Here is a 21,369-nt window from a genome sequence, read left to right on the forward strand (position 1 = left end):
CACATTCTCGTTTCTAAAGTTGATTTTATCCCTTTACAGTCAGACAACTCCTCAGAGATCTGATCTAGATTCTTAACCACCTCCTGTCCGGCCGTTGTGTATAAACAGCCAGATGGTGGCAGTGTCATGTTTCACATAACTGTAATATGCCTTTAAGTGTTTTCTATATTTTTTCTCTGCTCCTGCCTTTCCTTTGGTTTAGTTAATGTTGTATAGATAGCCCTCCCTCTTTCCCAGGATTGCATTGCAGCTCTAGCCTCATGGCATGAAGCAGGAAACATTATGATCTTTTGACCTATCGAATGTTCATTGTTGTAAGATTCTCTCAGTTTATGGAATAAACTTCACAAGATCTACAAGATGTCTTATCGATTGAGTCACTGAGTGTGGTATCCAACTGAGGTTGAAGTTATCGCTATCTTATCACAACTGTAAGTTACAGAGATCACACTATCAATGCTTAGATTGGAGAGACAGAACAGGCAGTGCAGGGGCGGGTGGCTGTTTATAAACAGACTCCCCGCCCCCTGCTTGTGTGTGCTCCCTGGGAGTGCGCAGCAATGCGATCCGGTGCCCGCTGTGTCCTCCAGACACAGTGGAACACCGATCGTCGTACGGGACCTCTGTGTGAGGTCCTAATCATGTGATCACCGATTGGCCAATCAGTGATCACATGCAGAGTAGTAAGCAAGATGTTACTTCTGACATCATTGCTTACTATGTGTGAAATCTGTGAATGATCACAGAGGTCACATAGTACAGGGCTATTCACAACAGCCTTGTACTATGTGACAAGCTGTGACCAATCACAGCTCTCACAGTATTTATCAATGGCTGCAAGAATGCAGCCAGAGTGAAGGAGAAATGATTGCTTTTACAGCCTTTATGGGTGTAAAATAATCAGTGTAAAAAAAAAATCTTCATCATCCCCCACAAGTAGTACAGTGTCACCATGGTGACATTGTACTGCTAGGGTGACAGTATGTAAAAAAAACATAAATAATAATCTAAAAAACATTTTTTAAAAATTATAATTTTTGGTTATACACTAATTTGGGTTTTTTTTTTTACAAAAAAGATAATGGAATACATTTTGGCCAAGATTTATGATGAAATATTATCTATTTGCAAAATTTTATAAGAAAACACTTTTTTGAAAATGTTTGGACTTTTTAATTTATATAGCAAAAAAAATAAAAATCCCAGCGGTGAATAAATACCACCAAAATACAGTGTCACCATGGTGACATTGTACTGCTAGGGTGACAGTATGTAAAAAAAACATAAATAATAATCTAAAAAACATTTTTTAAAAATTATAATTTTTGGTTATACACTAATTTGGGTTTTTTTTTTTACAAAAAAGATAATGGAATACATTTTGGCCAAGATTTATGATGAAATATTATCTATTTGCAAAATTTTATAAGAAAACACTTTTTTGAAAATGTTTGGACTTTTTAATTTATATAGCAAAAAAAATAAAAATCCCAGCGGTGAATAAATACCACCAAAATAAAGCTTTATCTGTCTCAAAAAAAAAATGCTAAAAAATTTGTATGGGTACAGTGTTGCATGACCGCGCAATTGTCATTCAAAGTGTAACAGTGCTGAAAGCTGAAAACTGGCCTGGACAGGAAGGAAAGTATCCGGACTGGAAGTGGTTAAAGAAGTGATCAATTCTTTATTTTGCAAATAATTTTCCTTAAAATTGAACATTTTAGCTGACAATTGTTCCATCTCAGCAGAAATGTTTGTAGATTGAGTTTCTATCTCATGGAGTTTTCTCTGTAAGTGTTTAACGTTCTCAGCCTCTGGCCTGATATCCAATTTTACTTTATTTAATTGTTCTGCCAATTCAAAAATGACATCAAGAAATTCTGGCCGAGATTTATGCAGCCGTGTTTCTTTTTCTTTCTTTGTTTTTACCTCAGCTATTATATACAGATAGCCAGCAACACGTGAATCATCAGAGCAGATATCATTTGTATACCCTGGAATCCTACTCCACATTTCAGGTACCCAATCATTCATATCCTGCTTAATGTCCAACTTATCTTTCACAAAAGACATCCCCTGAAATGTCACCAATTCTCTGACATCTCTGACTCAGAATAGCTTCAGATTCGGCACCAGAATGGCTACATCTACTAGGAACACTTCTCACATCAGACATTTTCTGTATCTGTAACTGACAACAGCGCTTTCAGAACCAAGAAAATGACAATAAAATATCTATACTTGCACCATTATATTTTTCTATCTGTTTCAAATGTAGGCAAATCTTGGTGGGATCTCCGAAATATGTCAGAACTTTATCTGTGAGGAAATAATCCGTATACAATTCATGGAAACAGGCGGGATCTGGAATGAAGGAGATTCCCTACTAATTCTCACAAAGTAACCGACATCCCAGTTCTGTATTTGTGATAATTGGAAGACAAAATAAAACACAATAATGTGCAAAAATATATATTTATTAATAATATAAATCAGTACAAAATGGGGATGAAATATAATAGGTGATGATAAATAATAAACAATACAAGATAACAGTACAATGATCTAATCCACAATAATGGGGAGAAATACAAGCCAGCAATTACTTCCAAATATTAATGAATTACATCCAACTGTCTGGAAATGTCGTGTAAGAAATCAGTAACTCAGCAACATGTGACAACAGATATACAAATCCCCCCCGTGATCTCTCTACACCCAGATATTCAACGCTCAACGTGTACCTTGCCATGACTTGATCTGGAATCCCATACACAGGCCAATCCAATCCGCTTACAATCTGAGATGAAGATGTAATGTTACATGAAGTAGTCTACCTTGTCATATATATACTGTATACATCCGGATAAACCATTGACTAGAAGCCAGAATCAGCTTCAGGGATATGTAAAATCAATCTTCCCCAGAGGAGGGAAATGATAATAATTTATACTGCAGGTAAAATGACGTCACATCCCCTCCTGTGCTCACCAGAACCGTTATCGGACTAAACAATGTATCTGGAGATATAAGGGGAGTACAAGTTATCAGAGGAAAATGAAAGTTCTAGTTCCCAATATGGACTGTATGGTGTCAGTGATGTCAGCTTTCAGTGCGCTCACTTCAGGGGGTGTCTGTGTCCGTCTGTTGTCCCTTGTCTCCTGTCTTGTGAGGTCTCTTTGGTGATGTGGTCTCCTCTCTATCCGTCTCTTACTTTTATCCCCCACATAAACCTAGGCGGGCAAAGCTTATCTTCACCTAAAAGTGACCTCAGACTAGGTGTCATTTCTCTATGTAAAGATTTCAATGACCTGAAGGGGGCAGTATAGGATTGGGAAGGATTTGGGTCTTCTGGAACATGACAAGGTCTGGAAGGAGGAGTAGAAGATTCCATTATTAGCTGAGGGCAGGATAGGCTTCCCTAAAGAGATCGGTTTTCAGAGATCACCTAAAAGTGAGCAGAGTAGGCGATAGTCTGATAAATTGTGGTAGAGAGTTTGAAGATGGGGAAAGCTCTGGAGAAGTCCTGCAGATGAGCATGGGAGGAGAAGAAAAGGGAGCTAGAGAGCAGGAGGTCATATGCGGAGTGGAGAGTACGGTTTGGGTGATATTTAGAGACAAGATCGGTGATGTAATTTGGGGCGGAGTTATAAATGGCTTTATATGTTATTGTTAATGTTTTTAATTTTATCTGTTGGGCAATGGGAAGCCAGTGGAGGGATTGGCAGAGAGGGGTGGAGGACACTGAATTGAGACCAGTGGAGGGATTGGCAGAGAGGGGTGGAGGACACTGAGTGGAGGCCAGTGGAGGTCTTGTCAGAGAGGGGTGGAGGACACTGAGTGGAGGGATTGGCAGAGAGGAGTGGAGAACACTGAGTGGAGGTCAGTGGAAGGATTGTCAGTGAGGGGTGGAGGACACTGCATGGAGGCCAGTGGAGGGATTGGCAGAGAGGGGTGGAGGACACTGATTGGAGGCCAGTGGAGGGATTGGTAGAGAGGGATGGAGAACACTGAGTGGGGGCCGGTGGAGAGATTGGCAGAGAGGGGTGGAGGACACTGAGTAGAGGCTGGTGGAGGGATTGGCAGAGAGGGGTGGAGGACACTGAGTAGAGGCCAGTGGAGGGATTGGCAGAGAGGGATTGGCAGATACAGAACAGTTAGTAAGGTGGATGAGTCTGGCAGCAGCATTCATGATAGACTGAAGAGGGGATAGCCTACGATGAGGTCGGCCAATGAGGAGGGAGTTACAATAGTCAAGGCGAGAGATAACAAGGGAGTGAATAAGTTGCTTAGTGGTTTCCGAGGTTAAGAACAGGCATCTCTTGGAGATGTTGCGGAGGTGAAGTCTACAAGATGAGGACAGCGATTGGATTTGGGGGTGAAAGGACAGTTGGTTAGTCTAGGATTACACCTCGTACCCTGGCATGAGGGGAGGGACTGATGGTTGTATTATTGGTCTTGATGGAGAAGTTAGTAGAGGGGGCACGGGAGCTCAGTTTTGGAAAGATTGAGTTTGAGGAAGTGGAGTGACATCCATGCCGATATGTCACTTAGTAGGTTAGTAATGCGAGAGGAGACTGAAGGGGTGAGGTGAGGAGGAGACTGAAGGGGTGGGGTGAGGAGGAGACTGAAGGGGCGGGGTGAGGAGGAGACTGAGGGGGTGAGGTGAGGAGGAGACTGAAGGGGTGGGGTGAGGAGGAGACTGAAGGGGTGAGGTGAGGAGGAGACTGAGGGGGTGAGGTGAGGAGGAGACTGAAGGGGTGAGGTGAGGAGGAGACTGAAGGGGTGAGGTGAGGAGGAGACTGAAGGGGTGAGGTGAGGAGGAGACTGAGGGGGTGAGGTGAGGAGGAGACTGAAGGGGTGGGGTGAGGAGGAGACTGAAGGGGTGAGGTGAGGAGGAGACTGAGGGGGTGAGGTGAGGAGGAGACTGAAGGGGTGAGGTGAGGAGGAGACTGAAGGGGTGAGGTGAGGAGGAGACTGAAGGGGTGAGGTGAGGAGGAGACTGAGGGGGTGAGGTGAGGAGGAGACTGAAGGGGTGGGATGAGGAGGAGACTGAAGGGGTGAGGTGAGGAGGAGACTGAAGGGGTGAGGTGAGGAGGAGAAAGATAGATTTGTGTGTCATCAGCATAGAGATGGTACTTAAAGCCATGGGAGTTTATCAATAAACCAGAAACCATGAAATAGAATATACAGAACAAAATGGCTTCCAGCATGTCCATGTAGAGATGATAAGTTCAGCCTTCCTGTTTCATTCTGTGAGCCCAGAACAGTTCTGACAACCTGGTGATCTATGATTGGCTCATATCCCTGTGGGGTGGTAACCTGTAGGCACCTGCTGATCTACAATCGGCTCATATCCCTGTGGGGCGATAACCTGTAGGCACCTGCTGATCTATGATTGGCTCATACTCCTGTGTATCCTGTTCAGATGATGATTACAGAACTCCCAATGTTGTTCATGTAATGGAGTGCACAGTGTGTTCCATCCAAGAAGGGCAGCAAGGTAGAAGCTGGCAATTACAGGCCAGTGAGTCTAACATCGGTGGTAGTCAAGTTAATGGAATCACTCCTGAAAGGAAGGATCATTGATCATCTAGAAACACACAACTTGCTGGATCCAAAGCAGCATGGCTTTACTGAGGGCAGACCATGGCAGACTCGACTGATTGGACTTTTTGACTATATTACCAATGATTTGGACCAGGGTGGTGCTGTGGACATAGAATATCTTGATTCCAGCAAGGCAAGTGATACAGTTCCACATAACTATCTAATACAGAAGTTGGACAAGCTAGGACTTAGCCCTTGGGTGGTTCAGTGGATGTGCAGTTGGCTAAAGGAGAGATACCAGAGTGTGGTTGTAAATGGGGTTCACATGGAACAGAGAGCAGTCACTAGTGGTGTACCCCAAGGCTCTGTACTGGGTCCTGTTCTATGTAATCTATATGCAAGTGATAGAACTAAAGGGTTGTTGGGTAAGGGGATGTCTCTTTGCTGATGACACAAAGGTGTGTAATAAGGAGGATATCCCTGGAGGTGTCTGTAACATGGAACAGGATTTAGCATTGCAGGAAGATTGGTAAAAAAGTGGAAATTGCAGTTCAATATTTCAAATCTAAAATAATGCACCCAGGAAAAAAGAATCCCTTGAGAAAGTACAACATTGGAGGTACAGTGTTGTCCAGCACTTCAGAAGAAAAGGATTTTGGGTACTTATTTCAGAAGATTGCAAAATGAACAAACAGCATGGCCAGGCAGTGGGGAAAGCGAATAGAATTCTAGGATGCATCACTAGAGGGGTCACCAGCGGGAGGAAGGTATGACAGAATGCGGCATCCGACCTCAGCCCTTCTCACCAACTCGTGGCCGAAGGACCAGCCGATCTGCCACTTGCGTAACAATGCCACTCTCAGTTGCGCCCTGAACAAAGATTTTCCAGCTTGTGGGACTACAATCTATGTGCCAGCAGCCTGAGAGCGATTGTTACTGGTTAATTACGCAATTAACCCTTCACACTGCCACCACCACCTTTTTACAGAGAAGGAGGAAACTCACAAATCTTAGCAGTAACACTATGATATTAGTATAAGTGTCTGTAATACACTGTCACCTCAGGCAGGGATATTCAGAGGATTATTACATACAGGAACACTCTTCCAGGGACAGGGATATTCAGAGGATTATTATATACAGGAACACTCTTCCAGGGACAGGGATATTCAGAGGATTATCACATACAGGAGCACTCTTCCAGGGTCAGAGATTCTTTAATTTGCATTAAAAGCTTTAGAGACAGTTCAACACTTTTCAGAAAATAGGATTTATTACTAAAAAGGTCAAAATGGTGCAATAAAAATATTTACAAATAAAGATGTAACAAAGATATAAAGAGAGCAATAAAACAACAGAGAAATAAAAGAAAGGAGTTCAGAAGACAGAATACTTGCAATATCCTTGGTTTGAGCAGAGTCCAATTGTCCGAACAAAAAGATTGCCTTGGCTCTCAAGTCTGTTAGATGTTTTCTGACTGATGTTAAATGAGAGCTGTCTTCTCCAGGCTGTCAGTCTTTTTCTACCATATTAAAGGGGTGTCTCCTGAGAACAAATGACCAATCATCCAGTTTGGGGATGGGTGTTAGGCGGTAACCAAGGTTATGACCAAATCCCTTACAATTTTATACTAAGGTCAATAACCTTCAATAGGTACAGGTAGCATCCTAGCAACTGGCAGATTAATATTTAGAAATATATTCTATACCAGGGGCAGACTGACCATTTGGAAACTCGGGCACTGCCCGAGGGCTCGGGGTGAGTAGGGGGCCCCATGAGATTCCCCTGGTACCTTTTTCATAGGCTTTTTTGAGTTTGGACAAGGACACAGGGGCCCCATGATCCCCTATTGCCCAGGGGCCCCATGAGTTGTCAGTTCACCCCTGTTCGTAACACAAAGATACCAAACATAGCATACCCTTGTCACCCAGGAGGAAAGAGACTGCTTCTTCTCTCTTGTAGGCACTAACATAGTAATGTAAGGTCTTGTGTGACTCATATTAAAATGATCTATCTGTATATATACTTCATATTAATGTGCCCAGTTCCTGCTGAAGTTTATAAATTGTATGAAAAATGACTCTTGTGGAATGTACGTTTTATGGCACGCTCTGCCCTAACAGCCTAACAGGTCATGACTGACTGAGTTATTGTTTTACAACCGGGCAGAGGGAAGTGGTTTTCCAGCAAACCCCCTGGAACCAGACTAATTAGAGGTTTACAGCCCTGGAGCTGATCTATCTGTGTTTTATTTAGGATAAGAGATCCTGTTGACCTCCGTCAACTTGTAGCTATGCATTCCATGGACAAAGGGATGAGGGAGGACAGAAGGGAACATGGCTGAAACCTAACAAGATGGCTGTCATGTACAACATCTATGCCTCTATTGCACACAATCATCACAGAAGGAGGTCCTGATTCCTCTATATAGATCTTTATATTGCTAGAGGGGTCACCGGCAGGAGGTAGAAGGTCCTGATTCCTCTATATAGATCTTTATATCACTAAAGGGGTCACTGGCAGGAGGAAGGAGGTCCTCATTCTATATAGATCTTTATATCACTAGAGGGGTCACCGGCAGGAGGAAGGAGGTCCTGATTCCTCTATATAGATCTTAATATCACTAGAGGGGTCACCGGCAGGAGGAAGGAGATCATGATTCCTCTAGATAGATCTTTATATCACTAGAGGGGTCACCGGCAGGAGGAAGGAGGTCCCGATTCCTCTATATAGATCTTTATATCACTTGAGGGGTCACCAGCAGGAGGAAGGAGGTCCCGATTACTCTATATAGATCTTTATATCACTTGAGGGGTCACCAGCAGGAGGTGGAAGGTCCTGATTCCTCTATATAGATCTTTATATCACTAGAGGGGTCATGAATCATGCTGAGCCCTCTCTGGGTAGTTATGTCTGAGACTGCAGAAGGACCCATGGCTGTTGAGACATCTAACTTGGTTGGTAATTGGTTTTCCATGTGCTCAAGGATTCTTTTGCAACCTCTGCACCATGTAAGACAAGGCAGAGATTGATTGCAGATGTCCCCTATTGCAGAGGCCTCCCTTTCAGACTCCATCATTGGCTGACTGGTACTGTCATGTACCTGATGGGGGACTGAAATGACGAGATTGGCCTTACTTGTGTCACTAGCCCTGACCCCACTGGAAGAGGAACAGAGGGTGTCTAGGGACCAGGGGGACAAGAGCACCAGCAGGTGTTGTTTGCAGCTCTTGCAATTGGAGACTTTGGAAGACTGATGAACCTCCAATTGAGGCACAGTAGTGATATACAGAGCTGGTATGGTAGATCACCAGGTGTGCACCAGAGCAAGGCAGGAAGAAGGCATGGGAGACAGGAGCAATGTCATAGGAATAGCCGGGGTCATTAATGGGCGGACAGCAAGGTACGAAATCATAAGCAAGCCAAAGTCAGGAGCAGAGCCGAAGTCAGGAACCAGTATCAAGCAGGGGAGTAATCAGAGTCAGGTCAGGAACAAGCCGGGTCAGCAACAAGGAAATCACACACAGGAACGAGCAGGAAACAGGGAACAGCTGAAGACCAGTCAGCACTCAGCACAGGCAAAGGCACCTTTTAAATAGTCCACCTGGAGCCAATCTTCACCGTGCATGATCGTGCATTTCTGTGCACATGCGCACGTCTAATCACCAGCCGTCTCACGGGAATTCCCTTACAGAGGGGTCACCGGCGAGAGGAAGGAGGTCCTGATTCCTCTATATAGATCTTTATATCACTAGAGGGGTCACCGGCAGGAGGAAGGAGGACCTGATTCCTCTATATAGATCCTTATATCACTAGAGGGGTCACCGGCGAGAGGAAGGAGGTCCCGATTCCTCTATATAGATCTTTATATCACTAGAGGGGTCACCGGCAGGAGGAAGGAGGTCCCGATTCCTCTATATAGATCTTTCTATCACTAGAGGGGTCACCAGCAACCTCATTTAGAATACTGTGTCCAGTTCTGGAGACCTCACTTACATAAAAGGTATTGATAAGATAGAACGAGTCCAGAGACGGGGAATACAAATAGTGATATCAGGAGAGACTTCAGGAACGTAACATGTCCAGTCTGGAGGAGAGAAGGGAAAGGGGAGACATGACTGAAACCTTTACATACAACAAGGGAGTGAATAAGGTTCAGGAGGGCAGGATTTTCAATATAAAACCAAAATGAAGAACACGAGGACATGACCTCCAACTAACTGGAGGAAAGTTCACAACTAATCTCAGAAAGTATTATTTTACTGAAAGAGTAGTTGATGCTTGGAATAAATTTCCAGTAGAGGTATTGAGCCAGAGACAAATCACAGAGACCATCACAATAGTACACAATGGATGGTTATGAATGAAAGCCATTCATTGTGTACAACTGTCATATGATCACTGTGATTGGTCATAGCAATCACATGGTACTGGGCTGGCCAGATAAAATGATCTGTCATTTGGTGGACACAGCAGGTGACATATCAAGATATAGCAGAGCCACTAGACTTGGAGGACTTCATATGATGTCCACCCAGGATGGGAGAGATCCCGCTCAGCTGTCATTCTGCTATAGGCCTGGTGGGAAGCAGTTCATTACAGGGGACACTGTACAGGTTCTACATGTAGTCTGGGGGTCCCTGTGGAAGTCCATGTGTGGACATTTCTACCTATGATAAATGACAGGCTAAACCCACCTGGAGACTTTCTCCACACCTGGAGTGTGCTGAGTTCTTGGAGAACGTCTACACAGTGTTTCCAGATTGACTTTATCACCCCAACGAGCTCGCTCCAGTTCATGGATGTCATCATTATGTTTGGAGGATCTCACCAGTCAGGAGCCTTTCCTGTCATCCTACATGTTCCCTTCTGAGGATTGTTCTATCCTTCCAAACAAATGTATGAAATCATGGATGAGTCCTCCTTCTATGTGATCTAGAAGATCTTCAATCACAATGTCTTTATGGATGAAGTGGATGGCCCAGTTTATATATTATTTATTGCTTTACAGCTTTATTCCCTCCAGGATTCATTCTTTATTTATAGAACCATTCAAGGAAGTGTTCTTACTGTGAGAGATCTCCACCACCATTCCTCTGTGACCATTACATCCTTGTCATTTATGTCTAACATCTTCATTATGAGTGGATTGATATATATTATTATACTTTGCGATGTATTTTTTTTTTTACCCAAAAAGATCTGTTTTGGAGGTCTCTGTTTTATTATGTATTTTGTTTTTATCTTGTGTTCTGTGTCTTTAAGACTTTTCTATCTGTAGTAAAATATATTATTTAAACAGTTGGTTGCATAAGAGTTAGGTTTATTGTTTCTTACTTTTTTTAGTTCTTTTTGATCTTCCCTGGTATCTCTGTAAGGTAGATACAATGCTGGAATGGTTATTAGGGGATGTTTCTCGGGGCTGCAGTTCCTCTGAACTCCACAAGATGGTGATCTCATTTCTCCCCAGACAGGACTTCTCTATGGGATACAGATAGGAAGTGATGTCAGGTACAGACAGGAAGTGATGTCAGGTAGACAGGCCATTCCGAGAGGTGAGTGGGGAGGAAGCAGATCAGAGACATTGGTGGACGTGGCAGCAGAGGAGGTAATAAGATGTTATTTCCTATTTACACCCAGTAACCTCACCGTCACGTCCGTCCTCTTCCTCCTTAGTCACGTCCGTCCTCTTCCTCCATAGTCACGTCCGTCCTCTTCCTCCATAGTCACGTCCGTCCTCTTCCTCCATAGTCACGTCCGTCCTCTTCCTTCATAGTCGTGTCCGTCCTCTTCCTCCATAGTCGTGTCCGTCCTCTTCCTCCATAGTCGTGTCCGTCCTCTTCCTCCATAGTCACATCCATCCTCTTCCTCCATAGTCACGTCCGTCCTCTTCCTCCATAGTCGTGTCCGTCCTCTTCCTCCATAGTCACGTCCGTCCTCTTCCTCCATAGTCACGTCCGTCCTCTCCCTCCATAGTCACATCCGTCCTCTTCCTTCATAGTCACTGTCAGGGCTCCGGGGTGTGACCAGAGGTATGTGACTGACGCAGGGAAACGCAGGCTTCAGATAAGTTATAAACAATATAATTTATTAAAGACTAACAATACAAACATAAACGCAGTGCAATACTAAAACATAACACAGTGCAAATGAACCAAACCACCCACAGATAACAGTACATACAATGCAAGCGTCGTCAGGCAGCCCGGGTCAATAACAATCGGGCAGGTAGGAATAGGGGGTCAGGCAGAGAATGGTCGGGGTCACAAGCCAGGGATGAAACAGGAAAAGTCAGCAGAGGTCCGGAATCAGGCAGGGTCAGCAACGAATCAGTCAGACAGGAACAGGGATGCAGGTAACAAGATACAGGGCCCAGGAAAAACACACACCAAGGCAGAGACTGCAGGTCTGGCCATCCCTTAAATACACCTCCGTAATCAGCTTCAGGTGTTTGGCTGGATGCAAGGTTGAGTCTCTGATTGCCGGGAGCACCCGCTGGCCAGCCCTGGTACTGCAGCCCACAAGGCAGGTGAGTCCCACCATTACTGGCAAGTCCATTCCTGACAGTCACTGTGATGTCTTTTATCTCCAGCAGATGATGATACACACATATATAGTGTGGGAACCCAGATTAACCCCTTCAGGGGCAGAACATTCCCCCACTTCCGGGGCCGGAACATTCTCCTCATTGTGGAGATAAATTCTAGTAATATGGTCCTCTAAACAAACAGCACTGACAATAAATAGACAAGACAAGGACCATCCTGACCATACATGGCCTACAAAGGGCAATGATGACACTACACAGGCAGCCAATGGGCAATCATTACACTATGCAGCCAACACAATGATGGAGTGCCGGGGTCAGGAGTATGGAGCATAGAGCCCCTTACATTGCTGCTCAGGAGGAAGGAAACATTCCTTTGTAACAGAAAATGTATATAAATCTGAGGCACTTTTAGGAATATCTGGGGTTTCAAAAATGAAAGGAGCTTTATAGGGACTAAAACATTTAATATGTGTAACATTGTTCTGTTTATCTCCTCTTCCCCTCCCCCACCTGTCTCCAGCACCACACCCGGGGACTAGCAGGGAGGGGAGATTCCTTGCAGTGTAATGAGAACTGATTGGCTGCTCCTCAGGAAAGGGGAGTGTCCTGTTTATCCTTTCTCCCTTTCACTCCCAGAGCCATTTTGGCATTTTTTGAACATTTAAAAAATCATTTTATCCTGAAGATGACACAAAACCCCCAAAATATCAATTTTCTGAAAGTAGAGACTTTAGAGAATAAAATAGCGGCAGTTCTAATTTTTATGTCACAAAATATTATCACAAAGTCTATGAAATGCCAAATTTCACTAAAAAATACTCTTAAGCTGATTTCAGGGCATAAAAAGCAATAGATGACCCATTTATGTGTAAAAATATAAAAGCCGAGGTTGCAGCGAGTAAATAGATATCCAACATGTCAAACCTTAAGTTGTGTGTGCTGAAATGGTGACAACCTTTAGTCCCCGGTATTATCTATAGGGGACACATTTATAGCCCCTTCTAGGTCATCAGTATAGAGTACGGAGGAGGTCTGCTCCTAGAATTATCCTCTCATTCTGGTGTGACCGGCGATATGTAACGTGTATCACAATCAATGTTATCACGTGTAGGCGCTTCAGCGTGTGCTCTTACATTTGGGCGTGCATATATGTGGGGGAGGGGGGGGCCTTAAAATTTTTTAAAGGGAGGAGTTATGTACTTGGTTATAACTAGAGATGAGCGAATCGAAGTATCCGAAGTGGAATTCGAGTCGAATATCGGAAAAATTTCGATTCGTGCCGAATCCGAAAAATAGCCTAATTCGGACGCGCGAATCGAAATTTTTCAGAAAATGGCGGCTGACATGTGCGGCGACGGAGCGGGGATGTCTGGGAAGGCGCGCAGACAAGGCGCGCTGACCCATAATGCATTCCTCAACTACATGTGATCGCATCAGCCAGTCAGCAGCCAGCCAGCCAGCACTGTGTAATGGTCGAGCTATAAATAGCGGCCATTTTGGAATTCTTCATTTGCCTGCAGTTATTGAACAGAGGCAGACCGCTCTGTACTAGGGACAGGGACAGAGTTAGGGCCACAGAAACGATAATTGGGGACAGAGAAAAGTTACTTAGGGACAGAGAACCATTACTCAGGGACACAGACTTGTTAATGAGGGCCACAGAATCGTTATTTAGGGACAAAGAAACGCTAGTTAGGGCCACAGAATTCATACTCAGGGACAGACAGAATTGTTACTCAGTGCCAGAGAATTGTTACTTAGGGCCACAGAAACGTTATTAGGGCCACAGAATTTTTACTCAGGGACAGACAGAATTGTTACTGAGTGCCAGAGAATTGTTACTCAGGGACAGACAGAATTGTTACTGAGTGCCAGAGAATTGTTACTTAGGGCCACAGAAACTTTAATTAGGGCCACAGAATTTTTACTCAGGGACAGACAGAATTGTTACTGAGTGCCAGAGAATTGTTACTCAGGGACAGACAGAATTGTTACTGAGTGCCAGAGAATTGTTACTTAGGGCCACAGAAACTTTACTTAGGGCCACAGAATTTTTACTCAGGGACAGACAGAATTGTTACTGAGTGCCAGAGAATTGTTACTCAGGGACAGACAGAATTGTTACTGAGTGCCAGAGAATTGTTACTCAGGGCCCCAGAAACTTTACTTAGGGCCACAGAATTTTTACTCAGGGACAGACAGAATTGTTACTGAGTGCCAGAGAATTGTTACTCAGGGACAGACAGAATTGTTACTGAGTGCCAGAGAATTGTTACTTAGGGCCACAGAAACTTTACTTAGGGCCACAGAATTGTTACTCGCACAGACACAGAATTGTTACTCGCACAGACACAGAATTGTTACTGAAGGCCACAGAACTGTTACTTAGGGCCACAGAATTGTTACTCGCACAGACACAGAATTGTTACTCGCACAGACACAGAACTGTTACTGAGGGCCACAGAACTGTTACTTAGGGCCACAGAATTGTTACTCGCACAGACACAGAATTGTTACTCAGGGCCACAGAACTGTTACTTAGGGACAAAGAAACGCTAGTTAGGGCCACAGAATTCATACTCAGGGACAGACAGAATTGTTACGGAGTGCCAGAGAATTGTTACTCAGGGCCACAGAAACTTTACTTAGGGCCACAGAATTTTTACTCAGGGACAGACAGAATTGTTACTGAGTGCCAGAGAATTGTTACTCAGGGACAGACAGAATTGTTACGGAGTGCCAGAGAATTGTTACTCAGGGCCACAGAAACTTTACTTAGGGCCACAGAATTTTTACTCAGGGACAGACAGAATTGTTACTGAGTGCCAGAGAATTGTTACTCAGGGACAGACAGAATTGTTACTGAGTGCCAGAGAATTGTTACTTAGGGCCACAGAAACTTTACTTAGGGCCACAGAATTGTTACTCGCACAGACACAGAATTGTTACTCGCACAGACACAGAACTGTTACTGAGGGCCACAGAAACTTTACTTAGGGCCACAGAATTGTTACTCGCACAGACACAGAATTGTTACTCAGGGCCACAGAACTGTTACTTAGGGACAAAGAAACGCTAGTTAGGGCCACAGAATTCATACTCAGGGACAGACAGAATTGTTACGGAGTGCCAGAGAATTGTTACTCAGGGCCACAGAAACTTTACTTAGGGCCACAGAATTTTTACTCAGGGACAGACAGCATTGTTACTGAGTGCCAGAGAATTGTTACTCAGGGACAGACAGAATTGTTACTGAGTGCCAGAGAATTGTTACTCAGGGCCACAGAAACTTTACTTAGGGCCACAGAATTTTTACTCAGGGACAGACAGAATTGTTACTGAGTTCCAGAGAATTGTTACTCAGGGACAGACAGAATTGTTACGGAGTGCCAGAGAATTGTTACTCAGGGACAGACAGAATTGTTACTGAGTGCCAGAGAATTGTTACTTAGGGCCACAGAAACTTTAATTAGGGCCACAGAATTTTTACTCAGGGACAGACAGAATTGTTACTGAGTGCCAGAGAATTGTTACTCAGGGACAGACAGAATTGTTACGGAGTGCCAGAGAATTGTTACTCAGGGCCACAGAAACTTTACTTAGGGCCACAGAATTTTTACTCAGGGACAGACAGAATTGTTACTGAGTGCCAGAGAATTGTTACTCAGGGACAGACAGAATTGTTACTGAGTGCCAGAGAATTGTTACTCAGGGCCACAGAAACTTTACTTAGGGCCACAGAATTTTTACTCAGGGACAGACAGAATTGTTACTGAGTGCCAGAGAATTGTTACTCAGGGACAGACAGAATTGTTACGGAGTGCCAGAGAATTGTTACTCAGGGACAGACAGAATTGTTACTGAGTGCCAGAGAATTGTTACTTAGGGCCACAGAAACTTTAATTAGGGCCACAGAATTTTTACTCAGGGACAGACAGAATTGTTACTGAGTGCCAGAGAATTGTTACTCAGGGACAGACAGAATTGTTACGGAGTGCCAGAGAATTGTTACTCAGGGCCACAGAAACTTTACTTAGGGCCACAGATTTTTTACTCAGGGACAGACAGAATTGTTACTGAGTGCCAGAGAATTGTTACTCAGGGACAGACAGAATTGTTACTGAGTGCCAGAGAATTGTTACTCAGGGCCACAGAAACTTTACTTAGGGCCACAGAATTTTTACTCAGGGACAGACAGAATTGTTACTGAGTGCCAGAGAATTGTTACTCAGGGACAGACAGAATTGTTACGGAGTGCCAGAGAATTGTTACTCAGGGACAGACAGAATTGTTACTGAGTGCCAGAGAATTGTTACTTAGGGCCACAGAAACTTTAATTAGGGCCACAGAATTTTTACTCAGGGACAGACAGAATTGTTACTGAGTGCCAGAGAATTGTTACTCAGGGACAGACAGAATTGTTACGGAGTGCCAGAGAATTGTTACTCAGGGCCACAGAAACTTTACTTAGGGCCACAGAATTTTTACTCAGGGACAGACAGAATTGTTACTGAGTGCCAGAGAATTGTTACTCAGGGACAGACAGAATTGTTACGGAGTGCCAGAGAATTGTTACTCACGGCCACAGAAACTTTACTTGGGGCCACAGAATTTTTACTCAGGGACAGACAGAATTGTTACTGAGTGCCAGAGAATTGTTACTCAGGGACAGACAGAATTGTTACTGAGTGCCAGATAATTGTTACTTAGGGCCACAGAAACGTTATTAGGGCCACAGAATTGTTACTCAGGGACAGACAGAATTGTTACTGAGTGCCAGAGAATTGTTACTTAGGGCCACAGAAACTTTAGTTAGGGCCACAGAATTGTTACTCAGGGACAGACACAGAATTGTTACTGAGGGCCACAGAACTGTTACTTAGGGCCACAGAATTGTTACTCGCACAGACACAGAATTGTTACTCGCACAGACACAGAATTGTTACTGAGGACCACAGAACTGTTACTTAGGGCCACAGAATTGTTACTCGCACAGACACAGAATTGTTACACAGGGACACAGAACTGTTACTGAGGGCCACAGAACCGTTACTTAGGGCCACAGAATTGTTACTCGCACAGACACAGAATTGTTACTCGCACAGACACAGAATTGTTACTCGCACAGACACAGAATTGTTACTGAGGGCCACAGAACTGTTACTTGGGGCCACAGAAACGTTAATCAGGGACACAGAATTGTTACTGAGGGCCACAGAACTGTTACTTAGGGCCACAGAATTGTTACTCGCACAGACACAGAATTGTTACACAGGGACACAGAACTGTTACTGAGGGCCACAGAACCGTTACTTAGGGCCACAGAATTGTTACTCGCACAGACACAGAATTGTTACTCGCACAGACACAGAATTGTTACTCGCACAGACACAGAATTGTTACTCAGGGACACAGAACTGTTACTGAGGGCCACAGAACTGTTACTTAGGGCCACAGAATTGTTTCTCGCACAGACACAGAATTGTTACTCGCACAGACACAGAATTGTTACTGAGGGCCACAGAACTGTTACTTGGGGCCACAGAAACGTTAATCAGGGACACAGAATTGTTACTCGCACAGACACAGAATTGTTACTCGCACAGACACAGAATTGTTACTGAGGGCCACAGAACTGTTACTTGGGGCCACAGAAACGTTAATCAGGGACACAGAATTGTTACTGAGGGCCACAGAACTGTTACTTAGGGCCACAGAATTGTTACTCGCACAGACACAGAATTGTTACTCGCACAGACACAGAATTGTTACTGAGGGCCACAGAACTGTTACTTGGGGCCACAGAAACGTTAATCAGGGACACAGAATTGTTACTGAGGGCCACAGAACTGTTACTTAGGGCCACAGAATTGTTACTCGCACAGACACAGAATTGTTACTCGCACAGACACAGAATTGTTACTGAGGGCCACAGAACTGTTACTTGGGGCCACAGAAACGTTAATCAGGGACACAGAATTGTTACTGAGGACCACAGAACTGTTACTTAGGGCCACAGAATTGTTACTCGCACAGACACAGAATTGTTACACAGGGACACAGAACTGTTACTGAGGGCCACAGAACCGTTACTTAGGGCCACAGAATTGTTACTCGCACAGACACAGAATTGTTACTCGCACAGACACAGAATTGTTACTCGCACAGACACAGAATTGTTACTGAGGGCCACAGAACTGTTACTTGGGGCCACAGAAACGTTAATCAGGGACACAGAATTGTTACTGAGGGCCACAGAACTGTTACTTAGGGCCACAGAATTGTTACTCGCACAGACACAGAATTGTTACACAGGGACACAGAACTGTTACTGAGGGCCACAGAACCGTTACTTAGGGCCACAGAATTGTTACTCGCACAGACACAGAATTGTTACTCGCACAGACACAGAATTGTTACTCAGGGACACAGAACTGTTACTGAGGGCCACAGAACTGTTACTTAGGGCCACAGAATTGTTTCTCGCACAGACACAGAATTGTTACTCGCACAGACACAGAATTGTTACTGAGGGCCACAGAACTGTTACTTGGGGCCACAGAAATGTTAATCAGGGACACAAAATTGTTACTCGCACAGACACAGAATTGTTACTCGCACAGACACAGAATTGTTACTGAGGGCCACAGAACTGTTACTTGGGGCCACAGAAACGTTAATCAGGGACACAGAATTGTTACTGAGGGCCACAGAACTGTTACTTAGGGCCACAGAATTGTTACTCGCACAGACACAGAATTGTTACTCGCACAGACACAGAATTGTTACTGAGGGCCACAGAACTGTTACTTGGGGCCACAGAAACGTTAATCAGGGACACAGAATTGTTACTGAGGGCCACAGAACTGTTACTTAGGGCCACAGAATTGTTACTCGCACAGACACAGAATTGTTACTCGCACAGACACAGAATTGTTACTGAGGGCCACAGAACTGTTACTTGGGGCCACAGAAACGTTAATCAGGGACACAGAATTGTTACTGAGGGCCACAGAACTGTTACTTAGGGCCACAGAATTGTTACTCGCACAGACACAGAATTGTTACACAGGGACACAGAACTGTTACTGAGGGCCACAGAACCGTTACTTAGGGCCACAGAATTGTTACTCGCACAGACACAGAATTGTTACTCGCACAGACACAGAATTGTTACTCGCACAGACACAGAATTGTTACTCAGGGACACAGAACTGTTACTGAGGGCCACAGAACTGTTACTTAGGGCCACAGAATTGTTACTCGCACAGACACAGAATTCTTACTCGCACAGACACAGAATTGTTACTCAGGGACACTGAACTGTTACTGAGGGCCACAGAACTGTTACTTAGGGCCACAGAATTGTTACTCGCACAGACACAGAATTGTTACTCCGGGACACAGAATTGTTACTCAGGGACACATAATCGTTTAATTAAAGAGTATGTCAGACAACATGCAGAGGAGTGGGAGAGGAGGCAATGTTTTAGGAGCGAGCAGACGTTGCAGCAGAGGAAGGGGTCGAGGCAGCACTATTCGCAGCCAGAGGCCAGTGCTCCCGGTGTCATCCAGCGGTCGTGTCTCCACCGACAACCCTGCCGTCATCGATTGGTTGGCTCGGTCGTCTTCCTCTTCCCAGGTCACCTCTGACACCTACAGCCAACGGTCGGTGGGTACGTCAGACACAACCGTTAGTTGGCATGGCCCGGGACCAAGCCCACTGAAATCACGTGTCCTCTACCTGCCCCTGTCCTTTGGTGTTCCCTCACCAAGCGAAGTATCGCATGCTGTGGGCTCAGCCCCACTGTACAGTGAGGAAGAGCTAACAGAGGGCGGTCAGGAACGGGGGGAGACATCCGCCTTTTCAGCAGCTAGGCGAAGAAGTAGTGGCGAGGAGAGTGGCCCGGTAGCCGGTCTAGAGACAGGTCTGTCTCCTGACCCAGACGCAGCCGAGGGGGCTAGTAGTGAGGCGGAGACCCTACTTGATGATGAGGAGGTTGATCGCACTTGGCAGCCTCGTCTTCATCAGGCAATTTCTTCCGCATCATCAGGAGAAGAGGGTGGCAGCTTGGCAGTGAGCGAAACAGTCGGTGGGTTGCCCAGGAGACAGCAGCAGGGTCGCAGCAGTGTCAGTGGAAGCAGTGTCAGTGGAGCCAAACGGCCACGGAGTAGAGCACCAGCTCCACTGCAGCCTACCACCACGGCCAGTAGTGGTGCCGGTGTGCACGGAGGAAGCAGCAGTCAGCCAGTGAGGAGTATCGGGGGCAAAGTTTCCTACTCGGCGGTGTGGCAATTTTTCGTCAAGCCGCCCGAGGAAGTAAACGTAGCCGTATGTCGACTATGTGGCCAGAAAGTCAAGCGTGGCCAGGGGGCCCATGTTGGGACTACAGCGTTGCGGCAGCATATGCAGCGTCGCCATTTGGTGGCCTGGGAAAACCGTGATAAAGATACGGCGGTTCTGCCCGCCCCAGCCCCCGCTCCATCACCCGCTCTGTTACTTGCTCCGTCACCCGACGTCAATCGCCCTCCATCAGCCAGTCAAGGCTCCAACACCTCTGCTGAGGGGAGTTGTCACTCGTTGGCATCTTCCGCTCGTTCAGATGCTCCTTCTCCTGCTACTCCTCTTCACGGATTCCGTCAGCAGTCTTTCTTGGAATCCGTTTCCAAGAGACAACAGTTTGCGAGCACGCACCCGACGGTGCAAAAGCTGAACGTCCTCCTGTCCAAGTTGCTGGTGCTGCAGTCCCTCCCTTTTCAAGTGGTGGACTCAGCACCTTTCAGAGAAATGATGGCTTGTGCCGCGCCACGGTGGAGAGTGCCAAGCCGTCATTTCTTCGCCAAAAAGGCAGTGCCAGCCCTGCATTCACATGTAGAAGACATGGTGGGCCAGTCTTTGAGCATGTCGGTCTCTGCCAAAGTGCACGGCAGCGCCGACGTGTGGAGCTGTAACTACGGTCAGGGACAGTACATGTCATTTACGGCCCACTGGGTGAACGTGGTGCCGTCACAGCCGCACCAGCAACTTGGACAGGTCACGCCGCTTTTGCCTCCACGTTTGCACGTCCTTGGTCCGGCAAAGATGTCCGCCTCTACCACCTCTTCTTCCGCCGTGTCCTCAGCCACCACCCCCGTGCCAAGTCCCATTACCCGACCGGCATATCACATGTGCAGGGCGCAACGGTGTCACGCTGTTCTGCACCTGGTATGCCTTGGCGAACGTAGTCACACAGGGGAGGAACTTCTGAGTGTAATGAACAGAGAAATCG

At 45.4% G+C, this 21,369-nt stretch overlaps 1 pseudogene; it reads left to right on the forward strand.

Moving 5' to 3' along the window:
- LOC149445428 (uncharacterized) overlaps positions 1 to 21,369 on the forward strand; it is a 49,490-nt pseudogene that overhangs the window by 9,760 nt on the left and 18,361 nt on the right.

The sequence above is a fragment of the Staurois parvus genome, unplaced genomic scaffold (genome assembly GCF_062004578.1).
Source record: "Staurois parvus isolate SC_StPar_1 unplaced genomic scaffold, SC_StPar_1.0 ptg000721l, whole genome shotgun sequence".
In the NCBI taxonomy this organism is placed as follows: Eukaryota; Metazoa; Chordata; class Amphibia; order Anura; family Ranidae; genus Staurois; species Staurois parvus.